The sequence below is a fragment of the Pinus tabuliformis genome, chromosome 5_1, assembly GCF_031772625.1.
Source record: "Pinus tabuliformis cultivar Carrire ecotype Pingquan chromosome 5_1, CPIR1, whole genome shotgun sequence".
Classification (NCBI taxonomy): Eukaryota; Viridiplantae; Streptophyta; class Pinopsida; order Pinales; family Pinaceae; genus Pinus; species Pinus tabuliformis.
Window position 1 is genome coordinate 182471813 of NC_142305.1, and position 16706 is coordinate 182488518.

The window sequence follows — 16706 nt, forward strand, 5'->3', positions numbered from 1 at the left end:
AAAGAAGAGAAGTACAATGATGAAGTGAACAAAATGAAGGGAGTCGACAAGGGACAAATTGACAATGAACGAAAAAGCATATAGAATTTATTGTTTACACTTCAGGGTGGCATGGGGAAACGAAATCAACTTTCAAAGACACCAAACAACTGAAGTAGTAGACATTTTTTCGATTTCCTGGAGGAGAATGGAACATTCAGAGCTATAGGTGATTTCCTCTAAATTGATTAGCACAAACTTCAAACGGTCCACAACATTGAAGATATGTGTTTTCACAGATAGTGTGAAGAGGAAAGGAAAACATGAAACCCTTGTACGAAGCTCATGGATAACACAAGGAGCATTGGAGAGTATGAACAAATCTTTTTCTTGGACACCTATGAGTTTAGTTGCAACATTATCAAATGCGATGACATTTTCCGGTAAGCCTGTGTGCTCACGCATTTAAAATTTCAGCACATATCAATAGTCACACTCGAGGAAGGCCCTACCACATTTTGTGTAGTGCCACATTCCATTTGAGTGGTTGCTGAATTTTTTCATGCATTGCATGCCATCAGATGAGAGAGGGCAGGCAAGGAAGTGATATTGCATGCCAATAGAGGTGATGGTTCCATGAAAAAAGAACCATGTTGGTTTTCCGGCGAGATGTGAGTCTATGAGGTCAACAATTGTACATTGTGGGTGGACCCTTTTGAAAGGCCCCAAGAATTTTCTACTTAACGATGGTGAAGAGGCCAAGAGGCCTCCTTGATGAAACCATGATTGGATTTGTTCAGTCTATGGAATGACAGGATCTAGCATGAGGCTCGTGCTTGAGATAGTACCAAAAATCCTTGCATTAAATTTGGCTATGTGACCCCCTTTTATTGCAAGCATGATCGAAGCACTAGAAGAGGCGAGTTCAACAAGTTCCTTTCCCAAGGGTGGCAATGCTCCCCCCATAAGGTGATGTCGATGCTGTAATCAAACATGTCTTCCAAGCTAAGTGTTTTCCTAGGTGTTTCAAAACCATCTCTTCGACGAATGGTGGAAGTTGGAGAAGTGGACGTGACAACCCCAATGATGTCAACAATTGAGTCAAGGTTTGCAGATTTGATTTCATTTATAGATTTAAAATGGAAATGGTGGAACGGGATTGTCAGAACATCATCCAAGGAAGGTTGAACAATGGAAGTTGCAGAGAGGGAGACTTCCCATTTGCTATCCGGATGGTTGTAATTTATGTTTGTTGTTTTCACAGTGCCATTTGAAACCATGTAAAGATTACCAATTTGGACAAGGTCATGCAAGGAATCTACCAGATCACAAAAGGCAGAGAGATGGATTGTATCATTGGAAAAATCAACAACGTCAAATCCAAAGACCTTTCCAGAGCCTTGAGCATTGTTGTAGGAGCGAACAAATGTTTTTTCAAGTAACCTACCGTGTATCAACCATTATTTATGATAGGGTCTTAATGCCATGAATGGAATGGACAACTGAGTTGATGAAGATGCATAATCTTGTGTCAAAGCAGCAATAGACGAAGCAATGGCGTGTGACATTGAAGAGGCAGGTTGGTATGTCAACATTTGTACAATTTGAAGAAGGTCTGGGTCCCCAATCAAAGATGCATGATTTTCAAGAACTTGCAGTTCGATAATTTGCAAAGTCCTAAAAATAAAGAAAGAAAGAGAAAAGCAACACTACATTAGTCGGAGTGACAGTGGGAAGAAAGGGAAGGAAAAAAAGAAACACCAAGAATATGGTGAAGAGTGAACATATGCATACTTTTGAAAAAAAGTGCAATTGACTTCTTTGACAATGATAATCAAGCCCAACAAGAGGGCACCAGAGACGACATTGCCATTGTAAGCAAACAAAATAAAGGTTATGTGTTGAGAGGTACCGTAAGAGTGGGAAATGCGGTAGCATTGACACAATGCATTTTTGGAAGAAAGAAGGTCGGGTTTAACAATTTGGAGTGATGGTTGGATCACTATAGGGCCACCAAGAAACAAAGTGATGGCATTCACTATCAAGGCAACTTCCATGATGATGAGGAAATAAGATTTCTTGAAAGCTGAAAGCCCATAAAATGTTGTCAACATTGGAAGAGAAGCAGAAATAAAGCATCTAGCATGGTCGTTCACAGGATTTCCATACTTGGAGCCAAATGAAAGAAGAAAGCTTTGCGATTTAGATTTTTTCCAATAGTCAAAGGTAAGGGAAAAGGAAAATTGAAATGTTTAAGCATAGAAACTTGGCTCTCTATATATGGCATTTTAGAAACTCTATAAGTGGGTGTGTTGTACACCGTGACAAGGGACATAGTATTTTAATCTATATACACAATATGAAAACATTGATACTTCCCATTTGAGTGCAAAATATGATATGGTTAGCAGGTCTTGATTCTCACTTGTTTGTGATTGAAATTCTGGGTCAGTTATTTGGTTGAAGGTAGCAACACGGCGTGTAGTAGCAATACGAAGAGACCAACAATAGCACAACAATAGCAACAGAAAATCAAACTCAAAAAATCAACAGAATAGTGCCACGTGAAGAGGCTAAATAGAGCACACACCCATCTAGCAGTTAAGCAGAGGGAGCAATAAATTAGAATCAGGACACGTCGCAGAGGTCTCAGGGTTACCAGTGACATAGACAATGACAAAGATGCTCGTTCGAGCGAGAGTAAAGTGAGAATAGATGCACATAGGTAGGCGATTAATTATATTATTGAATAGAACAGTCTTTGATGCCAGGATGTGCCGCTAAGTTTCAAACCTTAATAAAAGGAAAATGTGACGTATTGATTAAATATACATGAAAGTTTCAGGATTTTTAAAATTTTACATGAAAAGAATCCTTTTTGAAATTTTGTAAGTTGAAAGTCTGATCCAACATATCGATGTGGCTCATTTGAATAAACACATATAAAAAAGTGTCCATAACATAAAACATATCAAATTCGTGCAAGCAAGAATGAAGCAAAACTAAATGTACATGGTCGGTCCATTAATAAGATTATTGAATAGTGTAACCATCGAGACCAAGATACGTGTAGAGGTTTTAAGTTGCAATCGTTAAAAATATGTGGCATATTGATTTAATATCTATCGAAGTTTTATGGGCATTGAAACCTTGACACTAGAAGAAATATTTTGGAAATATCTGGGAAAAAATATCGATCGATCATAGTAATTTTCCTCTGTGAAAGGGTGTAAAACATGCGATCTTCATACGAGGGAGAATAAAATGATAGTAAATGGACATAGTGAGATAACCAACGATAATTAATGAATAAAATAGACCATGAGAGTAAGATACGTGCATAGACAATGGATCTTATTGAAGGTAGTATTCCAAAAGCTATGATAAGGTGTGGATGTGATTTCACATTTGTGTTTGGTATGATAAGAAAAGCAGGGTTGCATATTAGTGGTTGGTGGTCAATAGGACAGTTCAAAGATTCATAATTTGAATATTTGTTTATTATTGTAGAGGAACAATTCTACATGTATCAGAAATTTTGAAAAGAATTTCCGTGATGTTCTTAGTGTGATATAACTCTGTTATAAAGAGTTTCCTCCAACCAATAGAGCAACAAGAAGGTCCCACAAGTCCAAGGTGTCACTACCTTATCTGATTCAGATATCTAGTGATTCTTATCGGCCTCCAAAGGCCTTGTTATTTCATGTTTTGACTTGTGACTTCAAAGATTGCTATTCATTATGATATTTAGAGCCTCTAGAGGTATGAAAAAGAATTCAAGAGAACATTGCATCCACTCTCAAGCGGAACTTTTTGAGAATGCACCACATCTTAAAAGTGCAGATATTGCGAGTTGTGATATGCGACGAAACTGTTGGTAATGGGCCGATAGCGTTGAAGTATCAGGATGAATGATAAAAGCTTAAGAAAGGATTTGTGTGAAAAAACTAAAGAAGCTCAAGCCTTATCTCTCTCCTCCCAAAGGGATGTGTGGCAATAAAAGGACTGGATCCGATAAGAGAGACATGACCATCAATGACTGGATGTGTTAAGGGACACGTTGTAGCCAGTAAATTGGTTGCGACAAGTGACATGAAGACGCTGATGCCATCACGACGTGCCAACAAGGTTGACACATGGCCGACAAATTCAACATTTTCAAGGCTTACAACAAGCAAAAAAAGGGTGGCACGTGGGATTATTCAAAAGGTGACACATGGCAGATATGTGGCAGTGATGGTGTCACATATGGGAGATGAACGATCAGAGGTTGAGTCATATTGTGCATTGAAGTGAAACCTCCGATTGATAACCTCTGATTGAAGGGCTTTGATATAGGGGCTAGATTGCGGTCATGTGAAAAACCATAGGACTAAGGCCCAAACGTCAAAGGTGATTGAAGATCAGTGAATTGGCATGCCATGCACAAAGGTTACACCTCTGATTGGAAATCACCAATAGAGAGGGCTCGATTTGGGGGCTAGCACCATGGTCACAAAGAGTTCAAAGGAATCAAAGGTGACTCGTGGCATTATTCAAAAGGTGACCTGTGGAAGATACGTGGTAGAGATGGATGCATTTTTTTTGCAAAAGCCAAATAAGCTCAAGCCTTTTATCTCTCCTCCCAAAGGGATGCGTGGCAACAAAAGGACTAGATCTCACAAGAGACATGTGGCTAACAATGACTTGATGCATTAAGGGATGCGTTGCAGCCAACAATTCATTGTGACAAGTGACACAAGGAGGATGGCGTCATCACAACGTGCCAAAAAAGTTGATACATGGCAGGCAAATTCGACAATTTCAAGGCTCACAACAGGCCAAAAAAGGGCAGCACGTGGCATTATTCAAAAGGTGACATGTGACAGATACATGGTAGTCATGGCGTCATGTATGGGAGATCAACAATGAGAGGTTGAGCCGTATTGTGCATCGAAATGAAACCTCTCATTGAAGGGCTCTGATACAGGGGCTATAATGCGGTCACGAGAAGAGCCACAGGACCAACGCCCAAACTTAGAAGGCGATCGATGAATTCACATGGCGTGCACTAAGGTTAAACTCCGATTTGAAATCACCAATAAAGAGGGCTCTGATTTGGGGGCTAGTACCACGATCATAAAGAGTTCAAACGAAGCAATGGTGACACGTGGCAATATTCAAAAGGTGACATGTGGTAGATACGTGGTAGAGATGGAGTCATGTATGGGAGATCAACGGTTGCAGGTTGAGGTGTATTGTGCATTGAAACGAAACATCCAATTCACAACCTCCGATTGATGGGCTTCGATATAGGAACTAGACTACGGTCACATGAAGAGCCACATGATCAAGGCCCAAACGCAAAAGGTGATCGATGATCAGGAATTGGCGAATTAACATGTCGTGAACCATGGTTACACCTCCAATTGGAAATCACTAATAGAGAGGACTCCACTTTTGGGCTTCACTCACTTCCTCTCCACGTAGATCATGTCATATTACTCATCAAATATCACAAGTTTTGTGACTGCAACCAAATGCTACATTGCGAAACTGTCGATTGTGATTCTGCGATATTGTAAAGGCCTAGGTGTGCGTGATGTGGTCCCATGCGTTACATATTGGAACAATTTGTAGTGCAGTATTCTAAAGAATTGACCCCCTATCCTAAGCTAAAGGGCTTAGCCCCGAAAGGCACTGCTCGCTCGCTTTATGACGTAACGTCCTTTCCACAGTCATGATGTCACACTCCACCATGTGGTTGGCACGTGGTTATTAAGAGTCAAAGAACCTCAAGTGGAACAAATCGCAGATCAGAGGCCCATGGCCAATCACACCATTGCAATAGTATATTCCTTGAAGGGTGACATATCTGCTACAGTGTCGTGAGGAGGAACCTTACCATAAAAAGCCTATCGACCTAATTAAAATGTATATATCTTGATTGATCGTAATATAGGTATTAATGAGCGTTTTTTAAAAAATGGATGTTGGTTCATACGTAAAGAAATAGACTTTTACTTTTACTATATAATTTTAAGTATCTTGATTTTGGTTTTTTTTTTAATAAATTAAAAATAATTTTAGATGTTATTTCAATATCAAAAAATAATTTAAACATAAATAATTATCTCAAAAATCATTAATATTTTTAATAAAGATTAAATTACTTTTACCAATGATATATGTGTGTGTGTGTGTGTGAAAACACTTGATTTGTAGAGAGGGATCAAAATTCTCAAATTTTTCATTCGAAAAAAAGTTTGCACCTTGCTAAATTTGATCCCATAATTAAGATGGATCTACCTTGATTTCACAGAGAGGTACCCTATAAAAGAGAAGTTGAAACAAAAACAAAATAATTAAAGGCCCAATCTTAACTCCATATCTATCAAGGCTTTAAATTCTAAGTATAAGTCTTTCATTAAATTTTACACTTCAAATTTTTTTTACATATACCTCCCTTTTCATATGTGATAAATAGAAAACTAAAACAAATCTAATAAACTTTTCTATGTCATACCAACAATATCGGCCTATCATAATTTAAAATTAGCATATAATAATTTAAAATTAAATAATATTTAAAAATAAATAATATTTAAAACAAAATTAGGTCACCTACCATCCTCAACCTATTCTAGACACCTCGACTCTCCACAAAATGCCAGAGTAGGACAAAACGGTGTAAATAATATTCAGAACGGGGTGAGGACGTTGCGAGGGCAAATAAGTTTATAGTTTATTATCTAAGAAAAAAAACAACAAGAGCCTATCATCTGTGTCATATAAACGGCCCAAAAAAAGAGGAATAGAGTCACCTAACATCATCAACATATTCTAGACACCTCGACTCTCCACAAAATACCAAAGTAGGAATAGAGTCACGTACGCCACTTTGGCTGAATTTTGCACTCAAAAAAAGTTTTTTATTTTCACATTCACATTCCAGTCGGATGGCATGCAGATCTATCGTTCACATTCTAAAAAGTTTTTTATTTTCAGGGATCCATTGCAGAATCGCTTCTGTTTGTGAGCCCCGGTACCCAATTCTGATCAAATAGCGATGTGGACCTCGTTATGGATGCTGACGATTTTGCTACTTTCGGTGCCGCATGTGTCCAGAAGTGACCAGGCCGCAGACAAAATAACTAGTCTCCCAGGCCAGCCCCCTGTCTCATTCGATCAATACGCCGGCTATGTTGTTGGAATTTTCTGATAAATCCCATAACAAACAGACAAAAAAATCGCACTCTGTTTTTACACAGAAAAACAGAAAAATTCGCTTGCTGGAAACTGTGTTTCAGCAACACAGGTTTTTTTTTCAGTTGCTGAAACAGGTGTTTCAGCAACGGTGTTTCAGCAACAGGAAATTTTGTCAGTTGCTGAAACAGGTGTTTCAGCAACGGTGTTTCAGCAACGTAATTTTGACGTCAGGTAATTTTTTGAGTTACGAGCTGTTTCAGCAACGCTGATCGTCGTGTTTCAGCAACGATGACAACATAACAGCAACAGGAAAAATTTAACTTGTATTTATCAAAATAAACTAACTGTTACAGATTTGTCTTCCTCATACAGAGGGAATTTCAAAAACTTCTATTGCTGAACATCTACTTCAGAAATTCACTAAGGAACGATTCTGTTCCACACAGATGAACATAAAAAAAAAACAAATTACATTCAAATTTCTGCACTGCTGTGCATTTCACTCTTCTGAAATTATTCTTCTTCCTCTTCTTCACGCTGCTGCATGCTTTCCTCTGCTCTGTGTGATTCTTCAGCTGCTGCTGCTGCTTCTTCTAACGCTGCTGCTCTCTCTTACTTTTCAGTCCCTGCACTGCTGTGCAAAAGGGCTTCTTTCATGTGAGCTCATGCTGCTGCACATTCTTTCTTCAAAACACAGAAATTACATTCCAGCGCTGCTGCGCTATATTGCTAAACTCTTAACACTGCTGTGTGCTGCGTTTCCATATTCACTAACAGAAAACTATACTCACGCTGCTGCGTGCTCTCCTCTGCTCTCTATCTTTCTCTCTAACCTTAAAAACAGAACTGCTGTGCGGTATTTATATGCTGAAAAATATTTGATTAAAACAATAAACTATTACAAAATATCTTCTAATGTTTATCTCAGAATTTATTGCAGCAAGGCGGTGATGCCTTTATCAAAATCAAGTCGGCTGTCTGCAGGGGAAATCAGCTGAAACTTTAATGCATATTTATGTGCAAAAATATCAAAGGCGACTTGGCTACACCGAACACCTTTAACATTTACTGCAAATCAGATTCCTGTGCAGCTGTTCATTGTTGCAGTTGGAATTTAAATTCCAACACTCCCCCTTAATTTCAACTGCTGGGCATTCAATTGTACCCAAACACTTCCTCTCATAGAGGAATTCACCAACTGCTTCTGATGCAGTTCCACAACCAATTAAAATTGTCTTCCTCTTAATAGAGGGGTTTACCTGAGACTATGCTGAAAAGCATCTTCCTCTCAACAGAGGGATTCAACAAGGAACGCTTCAGTTCCACAACCAATTTCTGTTATCTCAGAAAATTACAGTTTCAGCCACACAGGCTGTTGCTGATGAAACACGTGTTTCAGCATCTGGCAGACAGTTGCTGAAACACGCCTGTAGAATGCATTGTTGCTCCAAAACACAGCGAGAGAATCTTCCTCTTAACAGAGGGATTTCAACATGCCTACTTCAGAGGCACTTCAATCTGTCCAAATTGACACTACTGTGTCTGCCTGATATTTTACACTGCTGTGTGTGAAAATATCTTCATTCGCATTGTTCTTCACAATGGCACTCAGGTTGCAATATGCTCTATACTGCTATTCATTACAGACTCTGTCTTCTCCTGAAAAACATTACACTGCTGTGTGTAAAACTTTCAATACATTTATGCTGCTGCATATACAGCTGTCTTAGCACTGCTATCTCAGCAACTCTCTATCAGCACTCTGTTTCAGCAACTTTGTCTCAGCATTGCTGTCTCAGCAACACTGTCTCATTATGCTGTCTCAGCAACTGCTGTTTCAGCACTGCTGTTTCAGCACTCTCTCTATCACTGCACTGTTGTGCATAAAATAACTTCTCAAATTGCTCTTGCGCTGCTGCGCATTCCTTTCACATTTAACAACAAAAATACGCACTGTGTGCTCCCCTTCATTGATTACACTCGCACTGCTGCTGTGCCACTACCTTTCATTTCTTCAACAAAAATTTTCATGCTGCTGCATTTTCTTATTTGCATTGCTGTGTAAAAACACATTTCTTCATTCTCTCTTAGTTCTGGTTTCATTTTCTTCGCACTACTGTGCTTCTCCTTCTTGCCATCACGCTGTTTTGCGCTGCATTCTCCACACAACAAAAAAAAAAAATTAACATGGGGTGCTGCCTTTTCTTTTTACACCCTTGCTTCACACAATCTTCAGCTTCATTTTTTTTACACAATGCACTACTGTGCAATTCCTTTGGCTTTCTGCTGCCACACACATTCTCATTCATTCAGTGTGCATTAAAAATCTGTTGTTTTATGTTCTGTCTTCCCACTGCTGTGAGGATCTTCTTGCTTTGAATACTTTTCTTCTTGCGCTGCTTCTCTTTACATTTCAACGCTGCCATCTTTTCTTCTTTATGCATTTCTGTGCATATTGCATAAACACAAAGCAAAAACATTGCTGATTTCATCACTGCTGCATATTGCCTTTTAGAGGGATTAACAAAAGTTTCATTTGCAACTGCTGCGCTGCAATACATCCTCCATCAACAAATGACTGTTAATACAGTTCAGCAAACAAAAATTTACAAGCTCCCCTTTAGTGTATGCTTTATCTTCTTTCAGCAGAATCTTCTCAAAAGAAACTTAGATCAGCTAGAGAGCTCAAGGGACTTTCGGACTGTGTTTTCTTCCTCCTCCATACTTGTGTAACTTTCTTCTTTTGCATGGGTTTAGCTTGTGTAAAGGCCCATGTCAAGTTACAGTCACGTGCCATATGCCCAATGTTATGACACTTGAAAACATTCAACATTGTTCATGAATAAAAATTCATGATTTCTTCTTGCAAAATTATTTTCTTGGAGATTGTCGAGGACCACAACATCTATCTCCATAAAATGCTCTACAGTCTTTTGCCATATGACCAAAGTTTGAACAAGCATAACAATAACCAAGAAATGAACTTTGGTACCTGGGAGATGGAGGTTTCGTTGATGTACTTCTGAAGCCTTGCTGCCTTGAGATCCTTTGTTGATGACCATTGCATCTTGCCTCTTTGACATCAGCTACATTTCTTCTTGTAGCTGGTTTTATGCTTGGAGCAGGATTTCTTCTATTGCAGCCTTCATTTTTCTCCTTGCCTGCCTTTGCTGGAACTAGGAGCATCATACCTTCTTTCTGACTTCTTCACATCTCCTTTGCTTAAAGCATCCTCATCCTTCTTTGAGGGTTCACCTACATACCCAAGTCCTGATTTATCATATGGAGATCTGTGATAGCTGAGCATATCATCCAAGGCTTGAGAGCTCTTCATGATCTTGTTCATCCCTTCAACCTTCTTCCTGAGGAGGACAATCTCTTCTTCTAACTTTTCACATTCATTATTTTTCTTTGCTAGTTGTCCCTCAGTTTCTTCCTTGCTACGAGTAGCTTCAGCTGCTACTATTTTAAGGGAGATAATATCAGACTTCATTTTGGAGATTTCTGCTTGACTGCTCTCCATTTTCTTTTCAGCTCCTTTTGCCTGCTTCTTGGCTTCTTGTAGTTCGGACTTAAGGGAGGAGACCTCTGCCTTGTACTGTCCAATCTCTTCTACAAGTTTGTTCACTCTTATGTGCCTTTGTTCAAGTTGACTTGACAAGGCGTCTTCCTGCTTTTTTGCTCTGTTCAACTGATTTGTCATAGACATGACTTCTTCATGATGCTTCTCTTGCTTTCATCAAGTTCCTTCTTAATCTTGGCAAGCTCTTCATCCCTTTCTTTTACTTGAAGCTTGATGAGGTCAAGCTTTTCATTTTCAGCTCCTATGATGGGTTCTTCTTGACTCATTGTCATGGTCAGTGCTCCCTTTGCATGAAGGTCATGCAGTCTCTCCCATATATCCTTTGCTGATGTATATTTTCCAAGATTCTTCTTCACTGAATCGGGGAGACCATCCAAGATAGTCTTTGCTGCTTGTGCATCATACTCCATGGATTCTTTATCCATATTGCTGTCATCAATCACTGACTCCCAGACTTCAATCCTTCAAACATTAGGAAAAGCCTCATCTTTACTTCCCATACATCAAAGTTTCCATCAAACTTTGGAACTTCAAATAGACTGTAGTCTAATGGATTGCCTTCTAGTTTAGTAGAAAGGGGGGACACATTTTTAACAGGTCTGGAGGCTTTCTTCTTTGACCTTGCCATTCTTATTCTAGGCTTTAAAATCTCTGACTGTGTTTTTAAAATCACTGACTGTTTCTTCAATAACAACACAGAAAATATTCTTGAAAAATACCTTAGATTCTTTCTTGGCTGAGTCTTCACACTGCTGGAGAAGTTGCTGCTGCAAGAAATCTTCCTTCAGCTTCTTTAACACTTCAAAGAGCCTGGACTAGCTCTGATACCATGTTGGAATTTTCTGATAAATCCCATAACAAACAGACAAAAAATCGCACTCTGTTTTTACACAGAAAAACAGAAAAATTCGCTTGCTGGAAACTGTGTTTCAGCAACACAGTTTTTTTTTCAGTTGCTGAAACAGGTGTTTCAGCAACGGTGTTTCAGCAACAGGAAATTTTGTCAGTTGCTGAAACAGGTGTTTCAGCAACGGTGTTTCAGCAACGTAATTTTGACGTCAGGTAATTTTTTGAGTTACGAGCTGTTTCAGCAACGCTGATCGTCGTGTTTCAGCAACGATGACAGCATAACAGCAACAGGAAAAATTTAACTTTTATTTATCAAAATAAACTAACTGTTACAGATTTGTCTTCCTCATACAGAGGGAATTTCAAAAACTTCTATTGCTGAACATCTACTTCAGAAATTCACTAAGGAACGATTCTGTTCCACACAGATGAACATAAAAAAAAACAAATTACATTCAAATTTCTGCACTGCTGTGCATTTCACTCTTCTGAAATTATTCTTCTTCCTCTTCTTCACGCTGCTGCATGCTTTCCTCTGCTCTGTGTGATTCTTCAGCTGCTGCTGCTGCTTCTTCTAACGCTGCTGCTCTCTCTTACTTTTCAGTCCCTGCACTGCTGTGCAAAAGGGCTTCTTTCATGTGAGCTCATGCTGCTGCACATTCTTTCTTCAAAACACAGAAATTACATTCCAGCGCTGCTGCGCTATATTGCTAAACTCTTAACACTGCTGTGTGCTGCGTTTCCATATTCACTAACAGAAAACTATACTCACGCTGCTGCGTGCTCTCCTCTGCTCTCTATCTTTCTCTCTAACCTTAAAAACAGAACTGCTGTGCGGTATTTATATGCTGAAAAATATCTGATTAAAACAATAAACTATTACAAAATATCTTCTAATGTTTATCTCAGAATTTATTGCAGCAAGGCGGTGATGTCTTTATCAAAATCAAGTCGGCTGTCTGCAGGGGAAATCAGCTGAAACTTTAATGCATATTTATGTGCAAAAATATCAAAGGCGACTTGGCTGCACCGAACACCTTTAACATTTACTGCAAATCAGATTCCTGTGCAGCTGTTCATTGTTGCAGTTGGAATTAAATTCCAACATATGTTACAGTCAATCAGACGGAAGGCAGGGCTCTCTTCTATTGGTTAACCGAGGCCAATCGTCAAGATTCTTCGAAGCTGCCTCTGGTATTGTGGCTTAGTGGAGGTCTGTACAACTTTCAGATCCACATATTTAGTCAAGAACTTCTCTGTAAAATTTGTATCGAGTTGGGTAAAATATTTTAGTTTTATAATTTGATGAAGTGAGATTGTGCGCAGAGTCGACTACATTCTTTTTATGTTTGAAAAACTAACAACTATAAAATATAAGTTGTATGTACATGTCTAACCTTTGTTACAGGTTATATCTATATTTTTCATATTCTATGTACAGGCCAAACCTTTATCACATATGATATCCTGCACTTTGATATTGAACAACCTTATCAATTAAATACAATGCATTTGCACTTTTCATTTTCCTGATATATGAAGTATATTAATTTAGTATACTGCGTTTGCATTTTTCTTTTCTGTAGTATGATACATTGAATAAATATATTAATAAATAGAACATGCTTGCATTTTTTATTTGTATTATATAGGTGTAAAATTTATTTGAATATATGGTTTTTAATCAAATTTTCAGGGGTGAACAGGATGCATCTCATTTTCAATCTCAAACTGCAACCAACATGTACCTGCTTATGCCTTCAAAAATCTAATCTGTAAGATTTGTAGGATAATGGACATACTCATGACCAGCCTGAAATCACCACCCAATACAGTTGAATTGAGTTATTGTTGTCTTTTTGTTATAGGGAATTGAGTAGAATAGATATTAACAACCTGATCATAATTTCAAATGCCATATAGACAAGTATTCTTCACAATTTTGTAGGTTGAACTCCAAATCTATATATATATATAACTTTGTAATTTATATAAATAATAATATTTTTAGTAGTGTAGTATGTTATATATATAATTTTGTAATTTATATACATAATATATATTTTAGTACTGGAGTAGTATGTTTTATATATATAACTTTGTAATTTATATACATAATATATATTTTGGTAATGGAGTAGTATGTTTTATATATTTTTGTAGGTTAAGAATTAAGTTAAGAGGGTCTTTTTATGTAGTTTAATTGAATAATTTGAAAATATGAAAAAAAATTAGTGAGATGGAAAAAAACATGAATGAAGTTAATGGTTTGAAATTCATTTATATTTATTATATTTTTTAAATATTTAAATATAAAATTTAATTATACTCCAATAATATAGAAAAATACGCATATTTTTTACATTAACCCAAAAACAATATTTCTAGTGGGACTTAACAATAATTCACTAATCACAGGATTGAGTTGGAGTTCTTTCCGTGATAACAATCTGATTAAAATTCGATAGAAGTTACCACTTATACACATAGAGTAGGAGGTGGGTTAAGAGTGAAGATGTTCATATAATTTATCTTTCATTTTGTTTTCCTTCTCATTTATTTTATTGTTTTGTCTTATAGATTTCCGGCTAACTTGTTCAGAATTATAGCAAATATCCTAATCTTGAATAGGAATTTTTAAAATGAATCTTTTGCCTCTCTAATTTGAGAAAAATGACGTTTTCAGCTTTCATCAATTTAATTACAGATAATCAGCCATTTCTGGAGGAGGTTTCTCTGTAGGAGGTTGAGAAAATGGACGTTTCAGCTTTCATTATTTAATTATAGATAATCAACCATTTATGTAGGTTGATTTGGATTGGGAAAAAATTAACTTCCTCAACTATAAAGTTGACTATTGTTTAATGCCTGGGATTGCAGGTCCAGGATGTTGTTCAGTAACATCAAGTTGATAATTGTTTAATGCATGAGTTGCAGGTCCAGGATGCTCTTCAATAGCATATGGAGAATCGGAGGAAGTAGGACCTTTCCGGATTCATAAAAGCGCTTCTTCACTGTATTTAAATCCGTATTCTTGGAACAAATGTGAGTTAATTTTTCCACAATTCCATGTCAAAAACATGATGTTTTAATTAAGATATCCAATCTCTTTATTGATTACTGAGAAAATTAGTACTATTCCGGCTTATGATCACGATCGCAGATGCAAACTTGCTTTTTCTGGAATCTCCTGTTGGAGTGGGATTCTCATACACAAATACCTCCAGCAACTTGTTGGATAATGGGGACAACCGTACTGGTACCTACTACATACATTTTAATATTAATATGCTGTAGTCTTTAACGCGACTTTTTGAAAGCTTTTCCGGCGATTTTTTCCGGTGAAAATCCGGCAGTAATTTATTGAAATCGAAGTTTGATAACTAGTTTCTTCACAATGAAAGCGTCCCAAGGGTTTTTCAGGGTGCTGAATCCGAATATGCAGTTAAAAAACCATTTTAACTGCAACAAATCATGATTTCATCTCAATTTCTTCCGCCGGATTCCGTCACCGGAATCTCAAAAAGTCGCATTATAGACAACTCCTATTAATATTAATATTTTATCTCATTGCTACCGACATGTTAATATTACAATACTGACACTCTTTGCCGGACATGGTAGCGGAGGATTCGTTGGCTTTTCTTATCAACTGGTTCCAGAGATTCCCTCAATACAAGTATCGAGAATTTTACATATGCGGGGAGAGCTACGCAGGTTAGTATATGTACAGTAGGTTAGTATATATACAGTTGGAAACTGGGCAATATATGCTAATCGGTAAGCCTGGACAGTGTGGTCTAATAGTTATTTGTGGGATTTGGGCTTTACAAATTTTGTGATCTAATTCTAAATAAATAAAACTATACACCCTTGAGAACTTCTCTGGACACAAAGTGAAAATCTATAAATCTTAATTTCAAACATATAAATTGAAGCCGTCTAAATTTAATTGTGAACACAGGGCACTTTGTTACGCAGCTAGCGAAGAAAGTCTATGAATACAACAAGGAAATTCTAATCCCTGCATAAATCTCAAGGGCTTTATGGTGAGTATCGGCATTTTAAACTTTTATTGAGTATAGTGATTAATAGATATTGTTTCAAGACTTGGATTAATTTGAAGGCAATTATTATTGACTTTTCATTTTATTTTATACTGTGGACTAGGTGGGAAATCCACTGATGGACGATTACAATGACAACGTTGGCCGTATTCAGTACTGGTGGTCTCATGCTTTGATATCGGATGCCACTTATAATAACATTATGAACAACTGAAATTTTAAGCAACTGAATTTTCAACGGCCTGTACTAATTACCTTAACAATGCCGGTATTGAAACGGGTAACATAGATCCTATGATATTTATACCCCAGTATGCTCGCAACAGTTCCCGAGCAGGATAGCTGGCTACGATCCCTGCATTGAAAACTATGCAGAGATATATTATAATCGCCCTGATGTGCAGGCGGCACTTCATGCTAATACTACGCATATTCCCTACAGTTGGACTGGCTGCAGGTGTGTTTAATATAGTCTGGTATCTACTTTTTCATTATAGTCGAGTTGAATTGGTTGATCCTTCGGCAAATTGATATAAATGACCGTTGCGTTTCCTTCATCAATGGCAGTGCAAGCGTTTTCAGTTCCTGGACGGATTCAGACTTCTCCGTTCTTCCCATATACAAAGAGCTTATTGCGGCAGGTCTTAGGATTTGGGTTTCCAGGTATTTATTAAGTTAAAATTATTTGCATTATTTAGTAAATTAATGATATATGTATTGTTTTTCATATTATCAGTTTAATAGGTTTATTAGGTTTTAAATAGAAGTTGATGAGTGTATTGTTAAATAGGTTTATTAGGTTTTAAATAGAAGGTGATGAGTGTATTGTTAAATTATTCTAGAGAGCCATTTATAGTAATTTTGATACTCTAGATGCTAGTGAATCATTGTGTTGCAAGTTAGACATCAAATCTAAACCTAATGTATCTCTGATGAATTCAAATTGCTTAACAGTCAAAAAAAAATATATTTATTAATCTAATATTGAATAATTAAAATTAATAAATTAACCAATAGTTAACATACTTATAATAATTAAT

At 37.2% G+C, this 16706-nt stretch overlaps 1 pseudogene; it reads left to right on the forward strand.

Moving 5' to 3' along the window:
* Nucleotides 1–16345, forward strand: part of LOC149164018 (serine carboxypeptidase-like 22) — a 28472-nt pseudogene extending 12127 nt beyond the window's left edge.
* The last annotated feature ends 361 nt before the right edge of the window (nucleotides 16346–16706 follow it).